Raw genomic sequence first — 19,576 nt, forward strand, 5'->3', positions numbered from 1 at the left:
TCACACTGGTGGATGAATCAAGTTTCACTCACAGTGTGATCTTAGGCACATGACCAGAATGTTACATATAATGTACCATGTTTGTCTCTGCAAACAGTATGTGTGTCTCTGCTCATAATATTTCACTGTCTCTACAGACAAAAAAAAGGCTACCTATATATTAGCAAGACATAACATTAATTTCTCATTACATGTAACATCCTGGTCATGTGCCTAGGATCACACTGTGAGTGAAGCTTTATTCACCCATCAGTTTGATTTTAGGCACATGATCAGAATGTTACATATAATCTACCATGTCTGTCTCTGCAAACAGTATGTGTGTCTCTGCCTAAGATCACACTGATGGATGAATCAAGCTTCACTCACAGTGTGATCTTAGGCACATGATCAGAATGTTACATATAATCTACCATGTCTGTCTCTGCAAACAGTATGTGTGTCTATGGCTAAGATCATACAGATGGGTGAATCAAGCTTCACTCACAGGTTGATCTTAGGCACATGATCAGAATGTTACATATAATCTACCATGTCTGTCTCTGCAAACAGTATGTGTGTCTATGCCTAAGATCACACTGATGGATGAATCAAGCTTCACTCACAGTGTGATCTTAGGCACATGATCAGAATGTTACATATAATCTACCATGTCTGCCTCTGCAAACAGTATGTGTGTCTCTGCCTAAGATCACAGTGATGGGTGAATCAAGCTTCACTCACAGTGTGATCTTAGGCACATGATCTGAATGTTACATATGATCTACCATGTCTATCTCTGCAAACAGTATGTGTGTCTCTGCCTAAGATCACAGTGATAGGTGAATCAAGCTTCACTCACAGTGTGATTTTAGGCACGTGATCAGAATGTTACATATAATCTACCATGTCTGTCTCTGTAAACAGTATGTGTGTCCCTGCCTAAGATCACACTGATGGATGAATCAAGCTTCACTCACAGTGTGATCTAGGCACATGATCAGAATGTTACATATAATCTACCATGTCTGTCTCTGCAAACAGTATGTGTGTCTCTGCCTAAAATCATACTGATGGGTGAATCAAGCTTCACTCACAGTGTGATCTTAGGCACATGATCAGAATGTTACATATAATCTACCATGTCTGCCTCTGCAAACAGTATGTGTGTCTCTGCCTAAGATCACACTGGTGGATGAATCAAGTTTCACTCACAGTGTGATCTTAGGCACATGACCAGAATGTTACATATAATGTACCATGTTTGTCTCTGCAAACAGTATGTGTGTCTCTGCTCATATTATTTCACTGTCTCTACAGACAAAAAAAAGGCTACCTATATATTAGCAAGACATAACATTAATTTCTCATTACATGTAACATCCTGGTCAAGTGCCTAGGATCACACTGTGAGTGAAGCTTTATTCACCCATCAGTTTGATTTTAGGCACATGATCAGAATGTTACATATAATCTACCATGTCTGTCTCTGCAAACAGTATGTGTGTCTCTGCCTAAGATCACACTGATGGATGAATCAAGCTTCACTCACAGTGTGATCTTAGGCACATGATCAGAGTGTTACATATAATCTACCATGTCTGTCTCTGCAAACAGTATGTGTGTCTCTGCCTAAGATCACACTGATGGGTGAATCAAGCTTCACTCACAGTGTGATTTTAGGCACATGATCAGAATGTTACATATAATCTACCATGTCTGTCTCTGCAAACAGTATGTGTGTCTCTGCCTAAGATCACACTGATGGGTGAATCAAGCTTCACTCACAGTGTGATCTTAGGCACATGATCAGAATGTTACATATGATCTACCATGTCTGTCTCTGCAAACAGTATGTGTGTCTCTGCCTAAGATCACACTGATAGGTGAATCAAGCTTCACTCACAGTGTGATCTTAGGCACATGATCAGAATGTTACATATAATCTACCATTTCTGTCTCTGTAAACAGTATGTGTGTCTCTGCCTAAGATCACACAGATGGATAAATCAAGCTTTACTAACAGTGTGATCTAGGCACATGATCAGAATGTTACATATAATCTACCATGTCTATCTCTGCAAACAGTATGTGTGTCTCTGCCTAAGATCACACTGATGGATGATTTAAGCTTCACTCACAGTGTGATCTTAGGCACATGATCAGAATGTTACATATAATCTACCATGTCTTTCTCTGCAAACAGTATGTGTGTCTATGCCTAAGATCACACTGATGGATGAATCAAGCTTCACTCACAGTGTGATCTTAGGCACATGATCAGAATGTTACATATAATCTACCATGTCTATCTCTGCAAACAGTATGTGTGTCTCTGCCTAAGATCACACTGATGGATGAATCAAGTTTCACTCACAGTGTGATCTTAGGCACATGATCAGAATGTTACATATAATCTACCATGTCTGTCTCTACAAACAGTATGTGTGTCTCTGCCTAAGATCACAGTGATGGGTGAATCAAGCTTCACTCACAGTGTGATCTTATGCACATGATCAGCATGTTACATATGATCTACCATGTCTGTCTCTGCAAACAGTATGTGTGTCTCTGCCTAAGATCACAGTGATGGGTGAATCAAGCTTCACTCACAGTGTGATTTTAGGCACATGATCAGAATGTTACATATAATCTACCATGTCTGTCTCTGTAAACAGTATGTGTGTCTCTGCCTAAGATTACACTGATGGATGAATCAAGCTTCACTCACAGTGTGATCTTAGGCACATGATCAGAATGTTACATATAATTTACCATGTCTATCTCTGCAAACAGTGTGTGTGTCTCTGCCTAAGATCACACTGATGGATGATTTAAGCTTCACTCACAGTGTGATCTTAGGCACATGATCAGAATGTTACATATAATCTACCATGTCTGTCTCTGCAAACAGTATGTGTGTCTCTGCCTAACATCACACTGATGGATGAATCAAGCTTCACTCACAATGTGTTCTTAGGCACATGATCAGAATGTTACATATAATGTACCATGTTTGTGTCTGCCAACAGTATATGTGTCTCTGCCTAAAATCACACTGATGGGTGAATCAAGCTTCACTCACAGTGTGATCTTATGCACATGATCAGAATGTTACATATGATCTACCATGTCTGTCTCTGCAAACAGTATGTGTGTCTCTGCCTAAGATCACACTGATGGATGAATCAAGCTTCACTCACAGTGTGATCTTAGGCACATGATCAGAATGTTACATATAATCTACCATGTCTGTCTCTACAAACAGTATGTGTGTCTCTGCCTAAGATCACACTGATGGGTGAATCAAGCTTTACTCACAGTGTGATCTTAGGCACATGATCAGAATGTTACATATGATCTACCATGTCTGTCTCTGCAAACAGTATGTGTGTCTCTGCCTAAGATCACAGTGATGGGTGAATCAAGCTTCACTCACAGTGTGATCTTAGGCACATGATCAGAATGTTACATATAATCTACCATGTCTGTCTCTGTAAACAGTATGTGTGTCTCTGCCTAAGATCACACTGATGGATGAATCCAGCTTTACTCACAGTGTGATCTAGGCACATGATCGGAATGTTACATATAATCTACCATGTCTGCCTCTGCAGACAGTATGTGTGTCTCTGCCTAAGATTACACTCATGGATGAATCAAGCTTCACTCACAGTGTGATATTAGGCACATGATCAGAATGTTACATATAATCTACCACGTCTGTCTCTGCAAACAGTATGTATGTCTATGCCTACGATCATACTGATGGGTGAATCAAGCTTCACTCACAGTGTGATCTTAGGCACATGATCAGAATGTTACATATAATCTACCATGTCTGTCTCTGCAAACAGTATGTGTGTCTATGCCTAGGATCACACTGATGGATAAATCAAGCTTCACTCACAGTGTGATCTTAGGCACATGATCAGAATGTTACATATAATCTACCATGTCTGTCTCTGCAAACAGTATGTGTGTCTCTGCCTAAGATCACACTGATGGATGAATCAAGCTTCACTCACAGTGTGATCTTAGGCACATGATCAGAATGTTACATATAATCTACCATGTCTGTCTCTGCAAACAGTATGTGTGTCTATGCCTAAGATCACACTGATGGATAAATCAAGCTTCACTCACAGTGTGATCTTAGGCACATGATCAGAATGTTACATATAATCTACCATGTCTGTCTCTGCAAACAGTATGTGTGTCTCTGCCTAAGATCACACTGATGGATGAATCAAGCTTCACTCACAGTGTGATCTTAGGCACATGATCAGAATGTTACATATAATCTACCCTGTCTGTCTCTGCAAACAGTATGTGTGTCTCTCCCTAAGATTACACTGATGGATAAATCAAGCTTCACTCACAGTGTGATCTTAGGCACATGATCAGAATGTTACATATAATCTACCATGTCTGTCTCTGCAAACAGTATGTGTGTCTCTGCCTAAGAGCACACTGATGGATGAATCAAGTTTCACTCACAGTGTGATCTTAGGCACATGATCAGAATGTTACATATAATCTACCATGTCTGTCTCTGCAAACAGTATGTGTGTCTCTGCCTAAGATCACACTGATGGGTGAATCAAGCTTCACTCACAGTGTGATCTTAGGCACGTGATCAGAATATTACATATAATCTACCATGTCTGTCTCTGCAAACAGTATGTGTGTCTCTGCCTAAGATCACACTGATGGGTGAATCAAGCTTCACTCACAGTGTGATCTTAGGCACATCATCAGAATGTTACATATGATCTACCATGTCTGTCTCTGCAAACAGTATGTGTGTCTCTGCCTAAGATCACACTGATGGATGAATCAAGCTTCACTCACAGTGTGATCTTAGGCACATGATCAGAATGTTACAGATAATCTACCATGTCTGTCTCTGCAAACAGTATGTGTGTCTCTCCCTAAGATTACACTGATGGATAAATCAAGCTTCACTCACAGTGTGATCTTAGGGACATGATCAGAATGTTACATATAATCTACCATGTCTGTCTCTGCAAACAGTATGTGTGTCTCTGCCTAAGATCACACTGATGGATGAATCAAGTTTCACTCACAGTGTGATCTTAGGCACATGATCAGAATGTTACATATAATCTACCATGTCTGTCTCTGCAAACAGTATGTGTGTCTCTGCCTAAGATCACACTGATGGGTGAATCAAGCTTCACTCAGTGTGATCTTAGGCACGTGATCAGAATATTACATGTAATCTACCATGTCTGTCTCTGCAAACAGTATGTGTGTCTCTGCCTAAGATCACACTGATGGGTGAATCAAGCTTCACTCACAGTGTGATCTTAGGCACATCATCAGAATGTTACATATGATCTACCATGTCTGTCTCTGCAAACAGTATGTGTGTCTCTGCCTAAGATCACAGTGATGGGTGAATCAAGCTTCACTCACAGTGTGATTTTAGGCACATGATCAGAATGTTACATATAATCTACCATGTCTGTCTCTGTAAACAGTATGTGTGTCTCTGCCTAAGATCACACTGATGGATGAATCAAGCTTCACTCACAGTGTAATCTAGGCACATGATCAGAATGTTACATATAATCTACCATGTCTGTCTCTGCAAACAGTATGTGTGTCTCTGCCTAAAATCATACTGATGGGTGAATCAAGCTTCACTCACATGTGATCTTAGGCACATGATCAGAATGTTACATATAATCTACCATGTCTGTCTCTGCCAACAGTATGTGTGTCTCTGCCTAGGATCATACTGATGAGTGAATCAAGCTTCACTCACAGTGTGATCTTAGGCACAATATGATCAGAATGTTACATATAATCTACCATGTCTGTCTCTGCAAACAGTATGTGTGTCTATGGCTAAGATCATACTGATGGGTGAATCAAGCTTCACTCACAGTGTGATCTTAGGCACACGATCAGAATGTTACATATAATCTACCATGCCTGTCTCTGCAAACAGTATGTGTGTCTATGGCTAAGATCATACTGATGGGTGAATCAAGCTTCACTCACAGTGTGATCTTAGGCACGTGATCAGAATATTACATATAATCTACCATGTCTGTCTCTGCAAACAGTATGTGTGTCTCTGCCTAAGATCACACTGATGGGTGAATCAAGCTTCACTCACAGTGTGATCTTAGGCACATCATCAGAATGTTACATATGATCTACCATGTCTGTCTCTGCAAACAGTATGTGTGTCTCTGCCTAAGATCACACTGATGGATGAATCAAGCTTCACTCACAGTGTGATCTTAGGCACATGATCAGAATGTTACATATCATCTACCATGTCTGTCTCTGCAAACAGTATGTGTGTCTCTCCCTAAGATTACACTGATGGATAAATCAAGCTTCACTCACAGTGTGATCTTAGGCACATGATCAGAATGTTACATATAATCTACCATGTCTGTCTCTGCAAACAGTATGTGTGTCTCTGCCTAAGATCACACTGATGGATGAATCAAGTTTCACTCACAGTGTGATCTTAGGCACATGATCAGAATGTTACATATAATCTACCATGTCTGTCTCTGCAAACAGTATGTGTGTCTCTGCCTAAGATCACACTGATGGGTGAATCAAGCTTCACTCACAGTGTGATCTTAGGCACGTGATCAGAATATTACATGTAATCTACCATGTCTGTCTCTGCAAACAGTATGTGTGTCTCTGCCTAAGATCACACTGATGGGTGAATCAAGCTTCACTCACAGTGTGATCTTAGGCACATCATCAGAATGTTACATATGATCTACCATGTCTGTCTCTGCAAACAGTATGTGTGTCTCTGCCTAAGATCACAGTGATGGGTGAATCAAGCTTCACTCACAGTGTGATTTTAGGCACATGATCAGAATGTTACATATAATCTACCATGTCTGTCTCTGTAAACAGTATGTGTGTCTCTGCCTAAGATCACACTGATGGATGAATCAAGCTTCACTCACAGTGTAATCTAGGCACATGATCAGAATGTTACATATAATCTACCATGTCTGTCTCTGCAAACAGTATGTGTGTCTCTGCCTAAAATCATACTGATGGGTGAATCAAGCTTCACTCACATGTGATCTTAGGCACATGATCAGAATGTTACATATAATCTACCATGTCTGTCTCTGCCAACAGTATGTGTGTCTCTGCCTAGGATCATACTGATGAGTGAATCAAGCTTCACTCACAGTGTGATCTTAGGCACAATATGATCAGAATGTTACATATAATCTACCATGTCTGTCTCTGCAAACAGTATGTGTGTCTATGGCTAAGATCATACTGATGGGTGAATCAAGCTTCACTCACAGTGTGATCTTAGGCACACGATCAGAATGTTACATATAATCTACCATGCCTGTCTCTGCAAACAGTATGTGTGTCTATGGCTAAGATCATACTGATGGGTGAATCAAGCTTCACTCTCAGTGTGATCTTAGGCACATGATCAGAATGTTACATATAATCTACCATATCTGTCTCTGCAAACAGTATGTGTGTCTATACCTAAGATCACACTGATGGATGAATCAAGCTTCACTCACAGTGTGATCTTAGGCACATGATCAGAATGTTCCATATAATCTACAATGTCTGCCTCTGCAAACAGTATGTGTGTCTCTGCCTAATATCACACTGATGGATAAATCAAGCTTCACTCACAGTGTGATCTTAGGCAAATGATGAGAATGTTACATATAATCTACCATGTCTGTCTCTGCAAACAGTATGTGTGTCTCTGCCTAAAATCATACTGATGGGCTAATCAAGCTTCACTCATAGTGTGATCTTAGGCACATGATCAGAATGTTACATATAATCTACCATATCTGTCTCTGACAACAGTATGTGTGTCTCTGCCTAAGATCATACTGATGGATGAATCAAGCTTCACTCACAGTGTGATCTTAGGCACATGATCAGAATGTTACATATAATCTACCATGTCTGTCTCTGCAAACAGTATGTGTGTCTATGGCTAAGATCATACTGATGGGTGAATCAAGCTTCACTCACAGTGTGATCTTAGGCACACGATCAGAATGTTACATATAATCTACCATGTCTGCCTCTGCAAACAGTATGTGTGTCCCTGCCTAAGATCACACTGATAGGTGAATCAAGCTGCACTCACAGTGTGATCTTAGGCACATGATCAGAATGTTATATATAATCTACCATGTCTGTCTCTGCAAACAGTATGTGGGTCTCTGCCTAAGATCACACTGATGGATGATTTAGGCTTCACTCACAGTGTGATCTTAGGCACATGATCAGAATGTTACATATAATCTACCATGTCTGTCCCTGCAAACAGTATTTGTGTCTCTGCCTAAGACCACACTGATGGGTGAATCGAGCTTCACTCACAGTGTGATCTTAGGCACATGATCAGAATGTTACATATAATCTACCATGTCTGTCTCTGCAAACAATCTGTGTGTCTCTGCCTAAGATCACACTGATGGATGAAGCAAGCTTCACTCACAGTGTGATCTTAGGCACATGATCAGAATGCTACATATAATCTACCATGTCTGTCTCTGCAAACAGTATGTGTGTCTATGGCCAAGATCACACTGATGGATGAATCAAGTTTCACTCATAGTGTGATCTTAGGCACATGATCAGAATGTTACATATAATCTACCATGTCTGTCTCTGACAACAGTATGTGTGTCTCTGCCTAAGATCATACTGATGGGTGAATCAAGCTTCACTCACAGTGTGATCTTAGGCACATGATCAGAATGTTACATATAATCTACCATGTCTGTCTCTGCAAACAGTATGTGTGTCTCTGCCTAAAATCATACTGATGGGCTAATCAAGCTTCACTCCTAGTGTGATCTTAGGCACATGATCAGAATGTTACATATAATCTACCATGTCTGTCTCTGACAACAGTATGTGTGTCTCTGCCTAAGATCATACTGATGGGTGAATCAAGCTTCACTCACAGTGTGATCTTAGGCACATGATCAGAATGTTACATATAATCTACCATGTCTGTCTCTGCAAACAGTATGTGTGTCTCTGCCTAAGATCACAGTGATGGGTGAATCAAGCTTCACTCACAGTGTGATCCTAGGCACATGATCAGAATGTTACATATAATCTACCATGTCTGCCTCTGCAAACAGTATGTGTGTCTCTGCCTAAGATCACACTGATGGGTGAATCAAGCTTCACTCACAGTGTGATCTTAGGCACATGATCAGAATGTTACATATAATCTACCATGTCTGTCTCTACAAACAGTATGTGTGTTTTTGCCTAAGATCACACTGATGGGTGAATCAAGCTTCACTCACAGTGTGATCTTAGGCACATGATCAGAATGTTACATATAATGTACCATGTCTGTCTGTGTGTCTCTGCCTAAAATAACACTGATGGGTGAATCAAGCTTCACTCACAGTGTGACCTTAGGCACATGATCAGAATGTTACATATAATGTACCATGTCTGTCTCTGCTAACAGTATGTGTGTCTCTGCCGAAGATCACACTGATGGGTGAATCAAGCTTCACTCACAGTGTGATCTTAGGCACATGATCAGAATGTTACATATAATCTACCATGTCTGTCTCTGCAAACAGTATGTGTGTGTCTGCCTAAGATCACACTGATGGATGAATCAAGCTTCACTCACAGTGTGATCTTAGGCACATGATCAGAATGTTACATATAATCTACCATGTCTGTCTCTGCAAACAGTATGTGTGTCTCTGCCTAAGATCACACTGATGGATGAATCAAGTTTCACTCACAGTGTGATCTTAGGCACATGATCAGAATGTTACATATAATCTACCATGTCTGTCTCTGCAAACAGTATGTGTGTCTCTGCCTAAGATCAAACTGATGGGTGAATCAAGCTTCACTCACAGTGTGATCTTAGGCACATGATCAGAATGTTACATATGATCTACCATGTCTGTCTCTGCAAACAGTATGTGTGTCTCTGCCTAAGATCACAGTGATGGGTGAATCAAGCTTCACTCACAGTGTGATCTTAGGCACATGATCAGAATGTTACATATAATCTACCATTTCTGTCTCTGTAAACAGTATGTGTGTCTCTGCCTAAGATCACACAGATGGATGAATCAAGCTTTACTAACAGTGTGATCTAGGCACATGATCAGAATGTTACATATAATCTACCATGTCTGCCTCTGCAAACAGTATGTGTGTCTCTGCCGAAAATTACACTGATGGATGAATCAAGCTTCACTCACAGTGTGATATTAGGCACATGATCAGAATGTTACATATAATCTACCATGTCTGTCTCTGCAAACAGTATGTATGTCTCTGCCTACGATCATACTGATGGGTGAATCAAGCTTCACTCACAGTGTGATCTTAGGCACATGATCAGAATGTTACATATAATTTACCATGTCTATCTCTGCAAACAGTATGTGTGTCTCTGCCTAAGATCACACTGATGGATGATTTAAGCTTCACTCACAGTGTGATCTTAGGCACATAATCAGAATGTTACATATAATCTACCATGTCTTTCTCTGTAAACAGTATGTGTGTCTATGCCTAAGATCACACTGATGGATGAATCAAGCTTCACTCACAGTGTGATCTTAGGCACATGATCAGAATGTTACATATAATCTACCATGTCTATCTCTGCAAACAGTATGTGTGTCTCTGCCTAAGATCACACTGATGGATGAATCAAGTTTCACTCACAGTGTGATCTTAGGCACATGATCAGAATGTTACATATAATCTACCATGTCTGTCTCTACAAACAGTATGTGTGTCTCTGCCTAAGATCAGACTGATGGGTGAATCAAGCTTCACTCACAGTGTGATCTTATGCACATGATCAGAATGTTGCATATGATCTACCATGTCTGTCTCTGCAAACAGTATGTGTGTCTCTGCCTAAGATCACAGTGATGGGTGAACCAAGCTTCACTCACAGTGTGATTTTAGGCACATGATCAGAATGTTACATATAATCTACCATGTCTGTCTCTGTAAACAGTATGTGTGTCTCTGCCTAAGATTACACTGATGGATGAATCAAGCTTCACTCACAGTGTGATCTTAGGCACATGATCAGAATGTTACATATGATCTACCATGTCTGTCTCTGCAAACAGTATGTGTGTCTCTGCCTAAGATCACAGTGATGGGTGAATCAAGCTTCACTCACAGTGTGATTTTAGGCACATGATCAGAATGTTACATATAATCTACCATGTCTGTCTCTGCAAACAGTATGTGTGTCTCTGCCTAAGATCACACTGATGGATGAATCAAGCTTTACTCACAGTGTGATCTAGGCACATGATCAGAATGTTACATATAATCTACCATGTCTGTCTCTGCAAACAGTATGTGTGTCTCTGCCTAAAATCATACTGTTGGGTTAATCAAGCTTCACTCACAGTGTGATCTTAGGCACATGATCAGAATGTTACATATAATCTACCATGTCTGTCTCTGCAAACAGTATGTGTGTCTCTGCCTAAAATCATACTGATGGGCTAATCAAGCTTCACTCCTAGTGTGATCTTAGGCACATGATCAGAATGTTACATATAATCTACCATGTCTGTCTCTGACAACAGTATGTGTGTCTCTGCCTAAGATCATACTGATGGGTGAATCAAGCTTCACTCACAGTGTGATCTTAGGCACATGATCAGAATGTTACATATAATCTACCATGTCTGTCTCTGCAAACAGTATGTGTGTCTCTGCCTAAGATCACAGTGATGGGTGAATCAATCTTCACTCACAGTGTGATCCTAGGCACATGATCAGAATGTTACATATAATCTACCATGTCTGCCTCTGCAAACAGTATGTGTGTCTCTGCCTAAGATCACACTGATGGGTGAATCAAGCTTCACTCACAGTGTGATCTTAGGCACATGATCAGAATGTTACATATAATCTACCATGTCTGTCTCTACAAACAGTATGTGTGTTTTTGCCTAAGATCACACTGATGGGTGAATCAAGCTTCACTCACAGTGTGATCTTAGGCACATGATCAGAATGTTACATATAATGTACCATGTCTGTCTGTGTGTCTCTGCCTAAAATCACACTGATGGGTGAATCAAGCTTCACTCACAGTGTGACCTTAGGCACATGATCAGAATGTTACATATAATGTACCATGTCTGTCTCTGCTAACAGTATGTGTGTCTCTGCCGAAGATCACACTGATGGGTGAATCAAGCTTCACTCACAGTGTGATCTTAGGCACATGATCAGAATGTTACATATAATCTACCATGTCTGTCTCTGCAAACAGTATGTGTGTGTCTGCCTAAGATCACACTGATGGATGAATCAAGCTTCACTCACAGTGTGATCTTAGGCACATGATCAGAATGTTACATATAATCTACCATGTCTGTCTCTGCAAACAGTATGTGTGTCTCTGCCTAAGATCACACTGATGGATGAATCAAGTTTCACTCACAGTGTGATCTTAGGCACATGATCAGAATGTTACATATAATCTACCATGTCTGTCTCTGCAAACAGTATGTGTGTCTCTGCCTAAGATCAAACTGATGGGTGAATCAAGCTTTACTCACAGTGTGATCTTAGGCACATGATCAGAATGTTACATATGATCTACCATGTCTGTCTCTGCAAACAGTATGTGTGTCTCTGCCTAAGATCACAGTGATGGGTGAATCAAGCTTCACTCACAGTGTGATCTTAGGCACATGATCAGAATGTTACATATAATCTACCATTTCTGTCTCTGTAAACAGTATGTGTGTCTCTGCCTAAGATCACACAGATGGATGAATCAAGCTTTACTAACAGTGTGATCTAGGCACATGATCAGAATGTTACATATAATCTACCATGTCTGCCTCTGCAAACAGTATGTGTGTCTCTGCCGAAAATTACACTGATGGATGAATCAAGCTTCACTCACAGTGTGATATTAGGCACATGATCAGAATGTTACATATAATCTACCATGTCTGTCTCTGCAAACAGTATGTATGTCTCTGCCTACGATCATACTGATGGGTGAATCAAGCTTCACTCACAGTGTGATCTTAGGCACATGATCAGAATGTTACATATAATTTACCATGTCTATCTCTGCAAACAGTATGTGTGTCTCTGCCTAAGATCACACTGATGGATGATTTAAGCTTCACTCACAGTGTGATCTTAGGCACATAATCAGAATGTTACATATAATCTACCATGTCTTTCTCTGCAAACAGTATGTGTGTCTATGCCTAAGATCACACTGATGGATGAATCAAGCTTCACTCACAGTGTGATCTTAGGCACATGATCAGAATGTTACATATAATCTACCATGTCTATCTCTGCAAACAGTATGTGTGTCTCTGCCTAAGATCACACTGATGGATGAATCAAGTTTCACTCACAGTGTGATCTTAGGCACATGATCAGAATGTTACATATAATCTACCATGTCTGTCTCTACAAACAGTATGTGTGTCTCTGCCTAAGATCAGACTGATGGGTGAATCAAGCTTCACTCACAGTGTGATCTTATGCACATGATCAGAATGTTGCATATGATCTACCATGTCTGTCTCTGCAAACAGTATGTGTGTCTCTGCCTAAGATCACAGTGATGGGTGAATCAAGCTTCACTCACAGTGTGATTTTAGGCACATGATCAGAATGTTACATATAATCTACCATGTCTGTCTCTGTAAACAGTATGTGTGTCTCTGCCTAAGATTACACTGATGGATGAATCAAGCTTCACTCACAGTGTGATCTTAGGCACATGATCAGAATGTTACATATAATGTACCATGTTTGTGTCTGCCAACAGTATATGTGTCTCTGCCTAAAATCACACTGATGGGTGAATCAAGCTTCACTCACAGTGTGATCTTATGCACATGATCAGAATGTTACATATGATCTACCATGTCTGTCTCTGCAAACAGTGTGTGTGTCTCTGCCTAAGATCACACTGATGGATGAATCAAGCTTCACTCACAGTGTGATCTTAGGCACATGATCAGAATGTTACATATAATCTACCATGACTGTCTCTACAAACAGTATGTGTGTCTCTGCCTAAGATCACACTGATGGGTGAATCAAGCTTCACTCACAGTGTGATCTTAGGCACATGATCAGAATGTTACATATGATCTACCATGTCTGTCTCTGCAAACAGTATGTGTGTCTCTGCCTAAGATCACAGTGATGGGTGAATCAAGCTTCACTCACAGTGTGATCTTAGGCACATGATCAGAATGTTACATATAATCTACCATGTCTGTCTCTGTAAACAGTATGTGTGTCTCTGCCTAAGATCACACTGATGGATGAATCAAGCTTTACTCACAGTGTGATCTAGGCACATGATCGGAATGTTACATATAATCTACCATGTCTGCCTCTGCAAACAGTATGTGTGTCTCTACCTAAGATTACACTGATGGATGAATCAAGCTTCACTCACAGTGTGATATTAGGCACATGATCAGAATGTTACATATAATCTACCATGTCTGTCTCTGCAAACAGTATGTATGTCTATGCCTACGATCATACTGATGGGTGAATCAAGCTTCACTCACAGTGTGATCTTAGGCACATGAACAGAATGTTACATATAATCTACCATGTCTGTCTCTGCAAACAGTATGTGTGTCTATGCCTAAGATCACACTGATGGATGAATCAAGCTTCACTCACAGTGTGATCTTAGGCACATGATCAGAATGTTACATATAATCTACCATGTCTGTCTCTACAAACAGTATGTGTGTCTCTGCCTAAGATCAGACTGATGGGTGAATCAAGCTTCACTCACAGTGTGATCTTAGGCACATGATCAGAATGTTACATATAATCTACCATGTCTGTCTCTACAAACAGTATGTGTGTTTTTGCCTAAGATCACACTGATGGGTGAATCAAGCTTCACTCACAGTGTGATCTTAGGCACATGATCAGAATGTTACATATAATGTACCATGTCTGTCTCTGTAAACAGTATGTGTGTCCCTGCCTAAGATCACACTGATAGGTGAATCAAGCTGCACTCACAGTGTGATCTTAGGCACATGATCAGAATGTTACATATAATCTACCATGTCTGTCCCTGCAAACAGTATGTGTGTCTCTGCCTAAGACCACACTGATGGGTGAATCGAGCTTCACTCACAGTGTGATCTTAGGCACATGATCAGAATGTTACATATAATCTACCATGTCTGTCTCTGCAAACAATCTGTGTGTCTCTGCCTAAGATCACACTGATGGATGAATCAAGCTTCACTCACAGTGTGATCTTAGGCACATGATCAGAATGTTACATATAATCTACCATGTCTGTCTCTGCAAACAGTATGTGGGTCTCTGCCTAAGATCACACTGATGGATGATTTAGGCTTCACTCACAGTGTGATCTTAGGCACATGATCAGAATGTTACATATAATCTACCATGTCTGTCCCTGCAAACAGTATGTGTGTCTCTGCCTAAGACCACACTGATGGGTGAATCAAGTTTCACTCACAGTGTGATCTTAGGCACATGATCAGAATGTTACATATAATCTACCATGTCTGCCTCTGCAAACATTATGTGTGTCTCTGCCTACGATCACAGTGATGGGTGAATCAAGCTTTGTTAAAAATAGCAATGTGTATGTACATAAGCGGCGTTCATTTGTGTTCACAGTACCCCTTGGTGTAAACAGAACGGATATCGCTAAAACTCTGACTGTGTTGTCCCACTAGCATAGACCCATGCACACACGTACACGACAGCCATTTTAGGCACCATGGTCTCTCAGTTTGCGGTCGATCGCCAGCGCCCCTTCCCTGACCCTACAAGCTTCCCCCATGCACCCTGGCTGCCCCTCTCCCACATGCGCGAGTCATGAGCCCACCCATCCCGCATGACTCTGTCCCTAAGAATCGCACCCCGCGCCTGACCAACACCTCCTGTCCCTCCATGAATACCCCTCCTTTGATGACCTCTTCCTCTGAGCCTGAATGTCTGCACGGACCGCTGGTCATCCCTTAGCCTGAGGATACAGTTCATTGTCCACTACTGTATGCACTCGTCTCTCTTGAAAGGAGCCACTATTGATCATGACCACCCCACCCCCTGAGATTCGATCAGGAGCACACATTCCAATGGAATCAGCAGAACACTCTGCTGCGTGACAGCCCCCTCCTATTGCATGGAGGATAAGGGCCCTTACTATAGCCACGTGTTGGAACATCTTCGTACTTTACAATGTCTTGATTGTAATGAAGGATGTGTGTGTGCCATAAACCTGTGTATAAAAGACGAAGCCTCAGAGAAACTTGTTAGAGCACCTCCCGAAGACACTATGCGAGTGTCCCAAATGACAGGCTCTCCTCATGAGTAATAAACCTTTTTCCTTGTCTTCCTGCTTCCAGTGCCCGTCTCTTTATTTGGTAATTATTCAAGATGGAAACGAAGAGTCGCCCTGCACCAGCAGCCTGGGCATCGGGTGCGATCGGGGCTGACTTTTTAACAATTGGCGTCCCAACGCGGGGTCCATCAGCGACATAAGGTCCGGTAAGAGAGGTCCAGACGATGGGGTGAACATCTAAATGATTGGAGTATGCCTGCCTTGAGAGGGCCCTCGTCCGGCTGCCGATTGAATGAACTTCACCGATTCCGAACGGACCTCTCTCAAGTGACCTATTGTCCTGACTAGAATCCCACAGGAATGCTGCGGTAAAAACATGGAGAAAGAGAACGATCGGGCGCTGGAAAAAGGAAGGCGAAGAACTGCCCACATGGTCCGGTCCGGGTAAGGTCGTGACACACGACAAATTGCGAAATTGATTGATTGATTGATTGTTTGAAAATACTAGTATTACTTATTGATTGCTTCTGAGAGATTCTCTATTTGCAAACAAGCACAGAATCGCCATACTCTGTTTAGTCTTTGCAGATAGTGAAGGATAGGTAATGCAGACTTTTGTCCCCATTGTAATCCGTCATACCTATTTTTCTCCCCATTGATTGATTGATTGAATCGAGCATTGAATTGTTCGAAGTTGGTTCTCTTAAGGATCTTCTCTGCCTGCAAACGGGGAAGAACAGGAATATTCTCTCTCCCTTTGCAGATAGTGAAGGGTAGGTAACGTAAACCTTTAACACGTCGTACCTATTTCGTTCCTCATTGATTGATTGTTTGCCCGAACATTGACTGTTTGGGAATTGGTTCTCTTTTTGGAGGTATTCCCTTTTTGCAAATAAACGTAGAAAAATCTTTGCAAGTAGTGAAAGGGTAGGTAATGCGGACCTTTGTCCCCCGTTGTAATCTGTCATGCCTATCTACTCCCCACTGATTGATGCACCAGTCTCACCCGGACCATTCACGAGAGGTAGGTCATCTGGCCCGACCAGAGAACACCCCTAGTGAAAAGGACATATGCAATAATAACGAAGTGATCACTGTATCCTGTTAACAGAAACTTTAGCATGAAACAACCTGGAAAGAAAAGAATAGGAAAACGAAATCAGTAGGCCACTGATGAACTTTTATTAAATAACGAACAAGGAAACGATAACAATACTTAATGATAAAACCTATTATTGTCCTAGAAACAAAAAACGTTAGAAATAAGCCCATAATAAGAAACCTGAGAACAGTAAGAGAAACCAAGCGTGACCTTGCAACGGCCACGAGGCAACGAGGCTTCATCACCCCTCACTGCCCCAAACGTGTCTGTCCCACCGCCTGCCACGCCCAAATAACAGCAAACTGGGAAAGATACAAGTCAGCAGACATCCGCCCCATTCTGGAAACTTCCAAAGTGCAACAGGTTTGCGGCTACTCCCAGCCGGAAGCAACCCATATAAGGCGGGTCCTGCTGCCAACCGTCGTCCAGGAGATCATCACGTAGGGTGTAGCCGGAGGAGAGGCCGAGGCCAGCGGGACCCGGCCAGGGGGATTGCTACGACAACACTGGAGAGTTGCAGGGGGGGGAATGTCCGTGTCCTCAACCCTCCCCTCTCTCTCCCAGTCCGGCCGCGGTGGCAGCTGCGGTAACCCTGGAGAGTTGCAGGTTTTCCCTCTCCCTCTCTCTCCCAGTCTGGACCAGCATCCATGGAGGGCCTGGGAGTGGAGAGGCCACTGCACGAAAGGCCCAGGAGAGGCGCCACACGCCAAGGCCTGCCCCACCGGATGAGCCAAGTAACCCGTTCATGGGGCCAGAGCAAAGGGCGTCCGGCCGCCATCCACCGGAAGCCCGGCCCGAAGACGGACGGGACATTTCTTTTTTCTTCCGTAATGGCTGCAACAACGCTGGGGGGGGGGATGTCTTGCACATGCCTCCGACCCCCCCCCCTCGTCCTCATCGCCTGGTCCGGCCATAACAAATGTCAAGCGAGACGCCGTGGGGTGCACTGGGAGGGAGAGACGGTGCGAACAGGCCTCTCCCGCCTCCCCAGGTGGAGGCTTCCCAGCTGCACCCTCAGCGCTCCAGGCGCCCGGAAAAGGGTTCTTCCACTGTGGCGATGCTGCAACGCCTCGCCCGGAAAGGTGGAGCCCGTCCGCTCATTTGACCCCGCGATCGCCGGTAGCTGCCGAACTCTCAAAATGGCGATCGACCTGGCAAGAGCGGGCCCAGCATGAAGGACTGGCCCGGTCACTTGTTGACTCCACCGTCATAGTTCTCCACAGCCTTGAAGATTCTAGAGGAGCCGCGGGAGTCCCCGACTCCCGCAGATACCCCCGATGGAGAAAGACTGCCATGATTGCCCACGGAGCGATGGAAATGTAGCCGCAGGACGTCGACGCTCCCATGCTGGCGCCAGCCTCAGTTTGAATGACTAGAATCCTGCAGACTACAGTTCGGATCAGTTCCGGTGAAAGCATAGTATGACCCGGTAGGAAAATTGTTGCACCCCCTCCCCTTTTTGACTGATGGTTCAAACCACCGATCCCTTCTTTTGCCCTTTAACGGAACTTTGGACTACCAAAGGAAGCTCTGGGCCAACCACGAGTTAGTAGAGATTTAGACTATGCCTGGTTCTGCCTGACTGCACCCAAAATGGCGCCGATGCAAATGAAACCCTCAACTCCTTATTGTACCCCGATTGCTCAGCCTTGGTGTCATAGGATATGTATGAAGTTTTTAAACATATAGATTGATATAGGATGTGTACTGATTGTGAGTTCGAACAATGGATTGATATAGGATGTATACTGTCAGCTCGAACAATGAATTGATATGAGATGGGTACTGATTAGGTGTTCGGACAATGAAGGACAATGAATTGGCATAAGATGGGTACCGATTGAACATTCGGACAATGAATTGTTGTTGAGTTTGGCGCATCATGATTATTGAAAGTTCGAAATTTCGATGTTTATGATATTCGCTCACACTAAAAGATTCAATATGATTTTTATTGCACTTGGCGCACTTTTTATGAAATTAACGACCACTGACTCCATTAAGTTTTCACTAATAAAGTATCCCCACATCTACAGCTCCAGCCTGCTCCGTGGCCGGTCCACGGGGTTGTAGGCCCGTATTTATGCACCGACATTCTTATT

The sequence above is a fragment of the Lissotriton helveticus genome, chromosome 1_2, assembly GCF_964261635.1.
Source record: "Lissotriton helveticus chromosome 1_2, aLisHel1.1, whole genome shotgun sequence".
In the NCBI taxonomy this organism is placed as follows: Eukaryota; Metazoa; Chordata; class Amphibia; order Caudata; family Salamandridae; genus Lissotriton; species Lissotriton helveticus.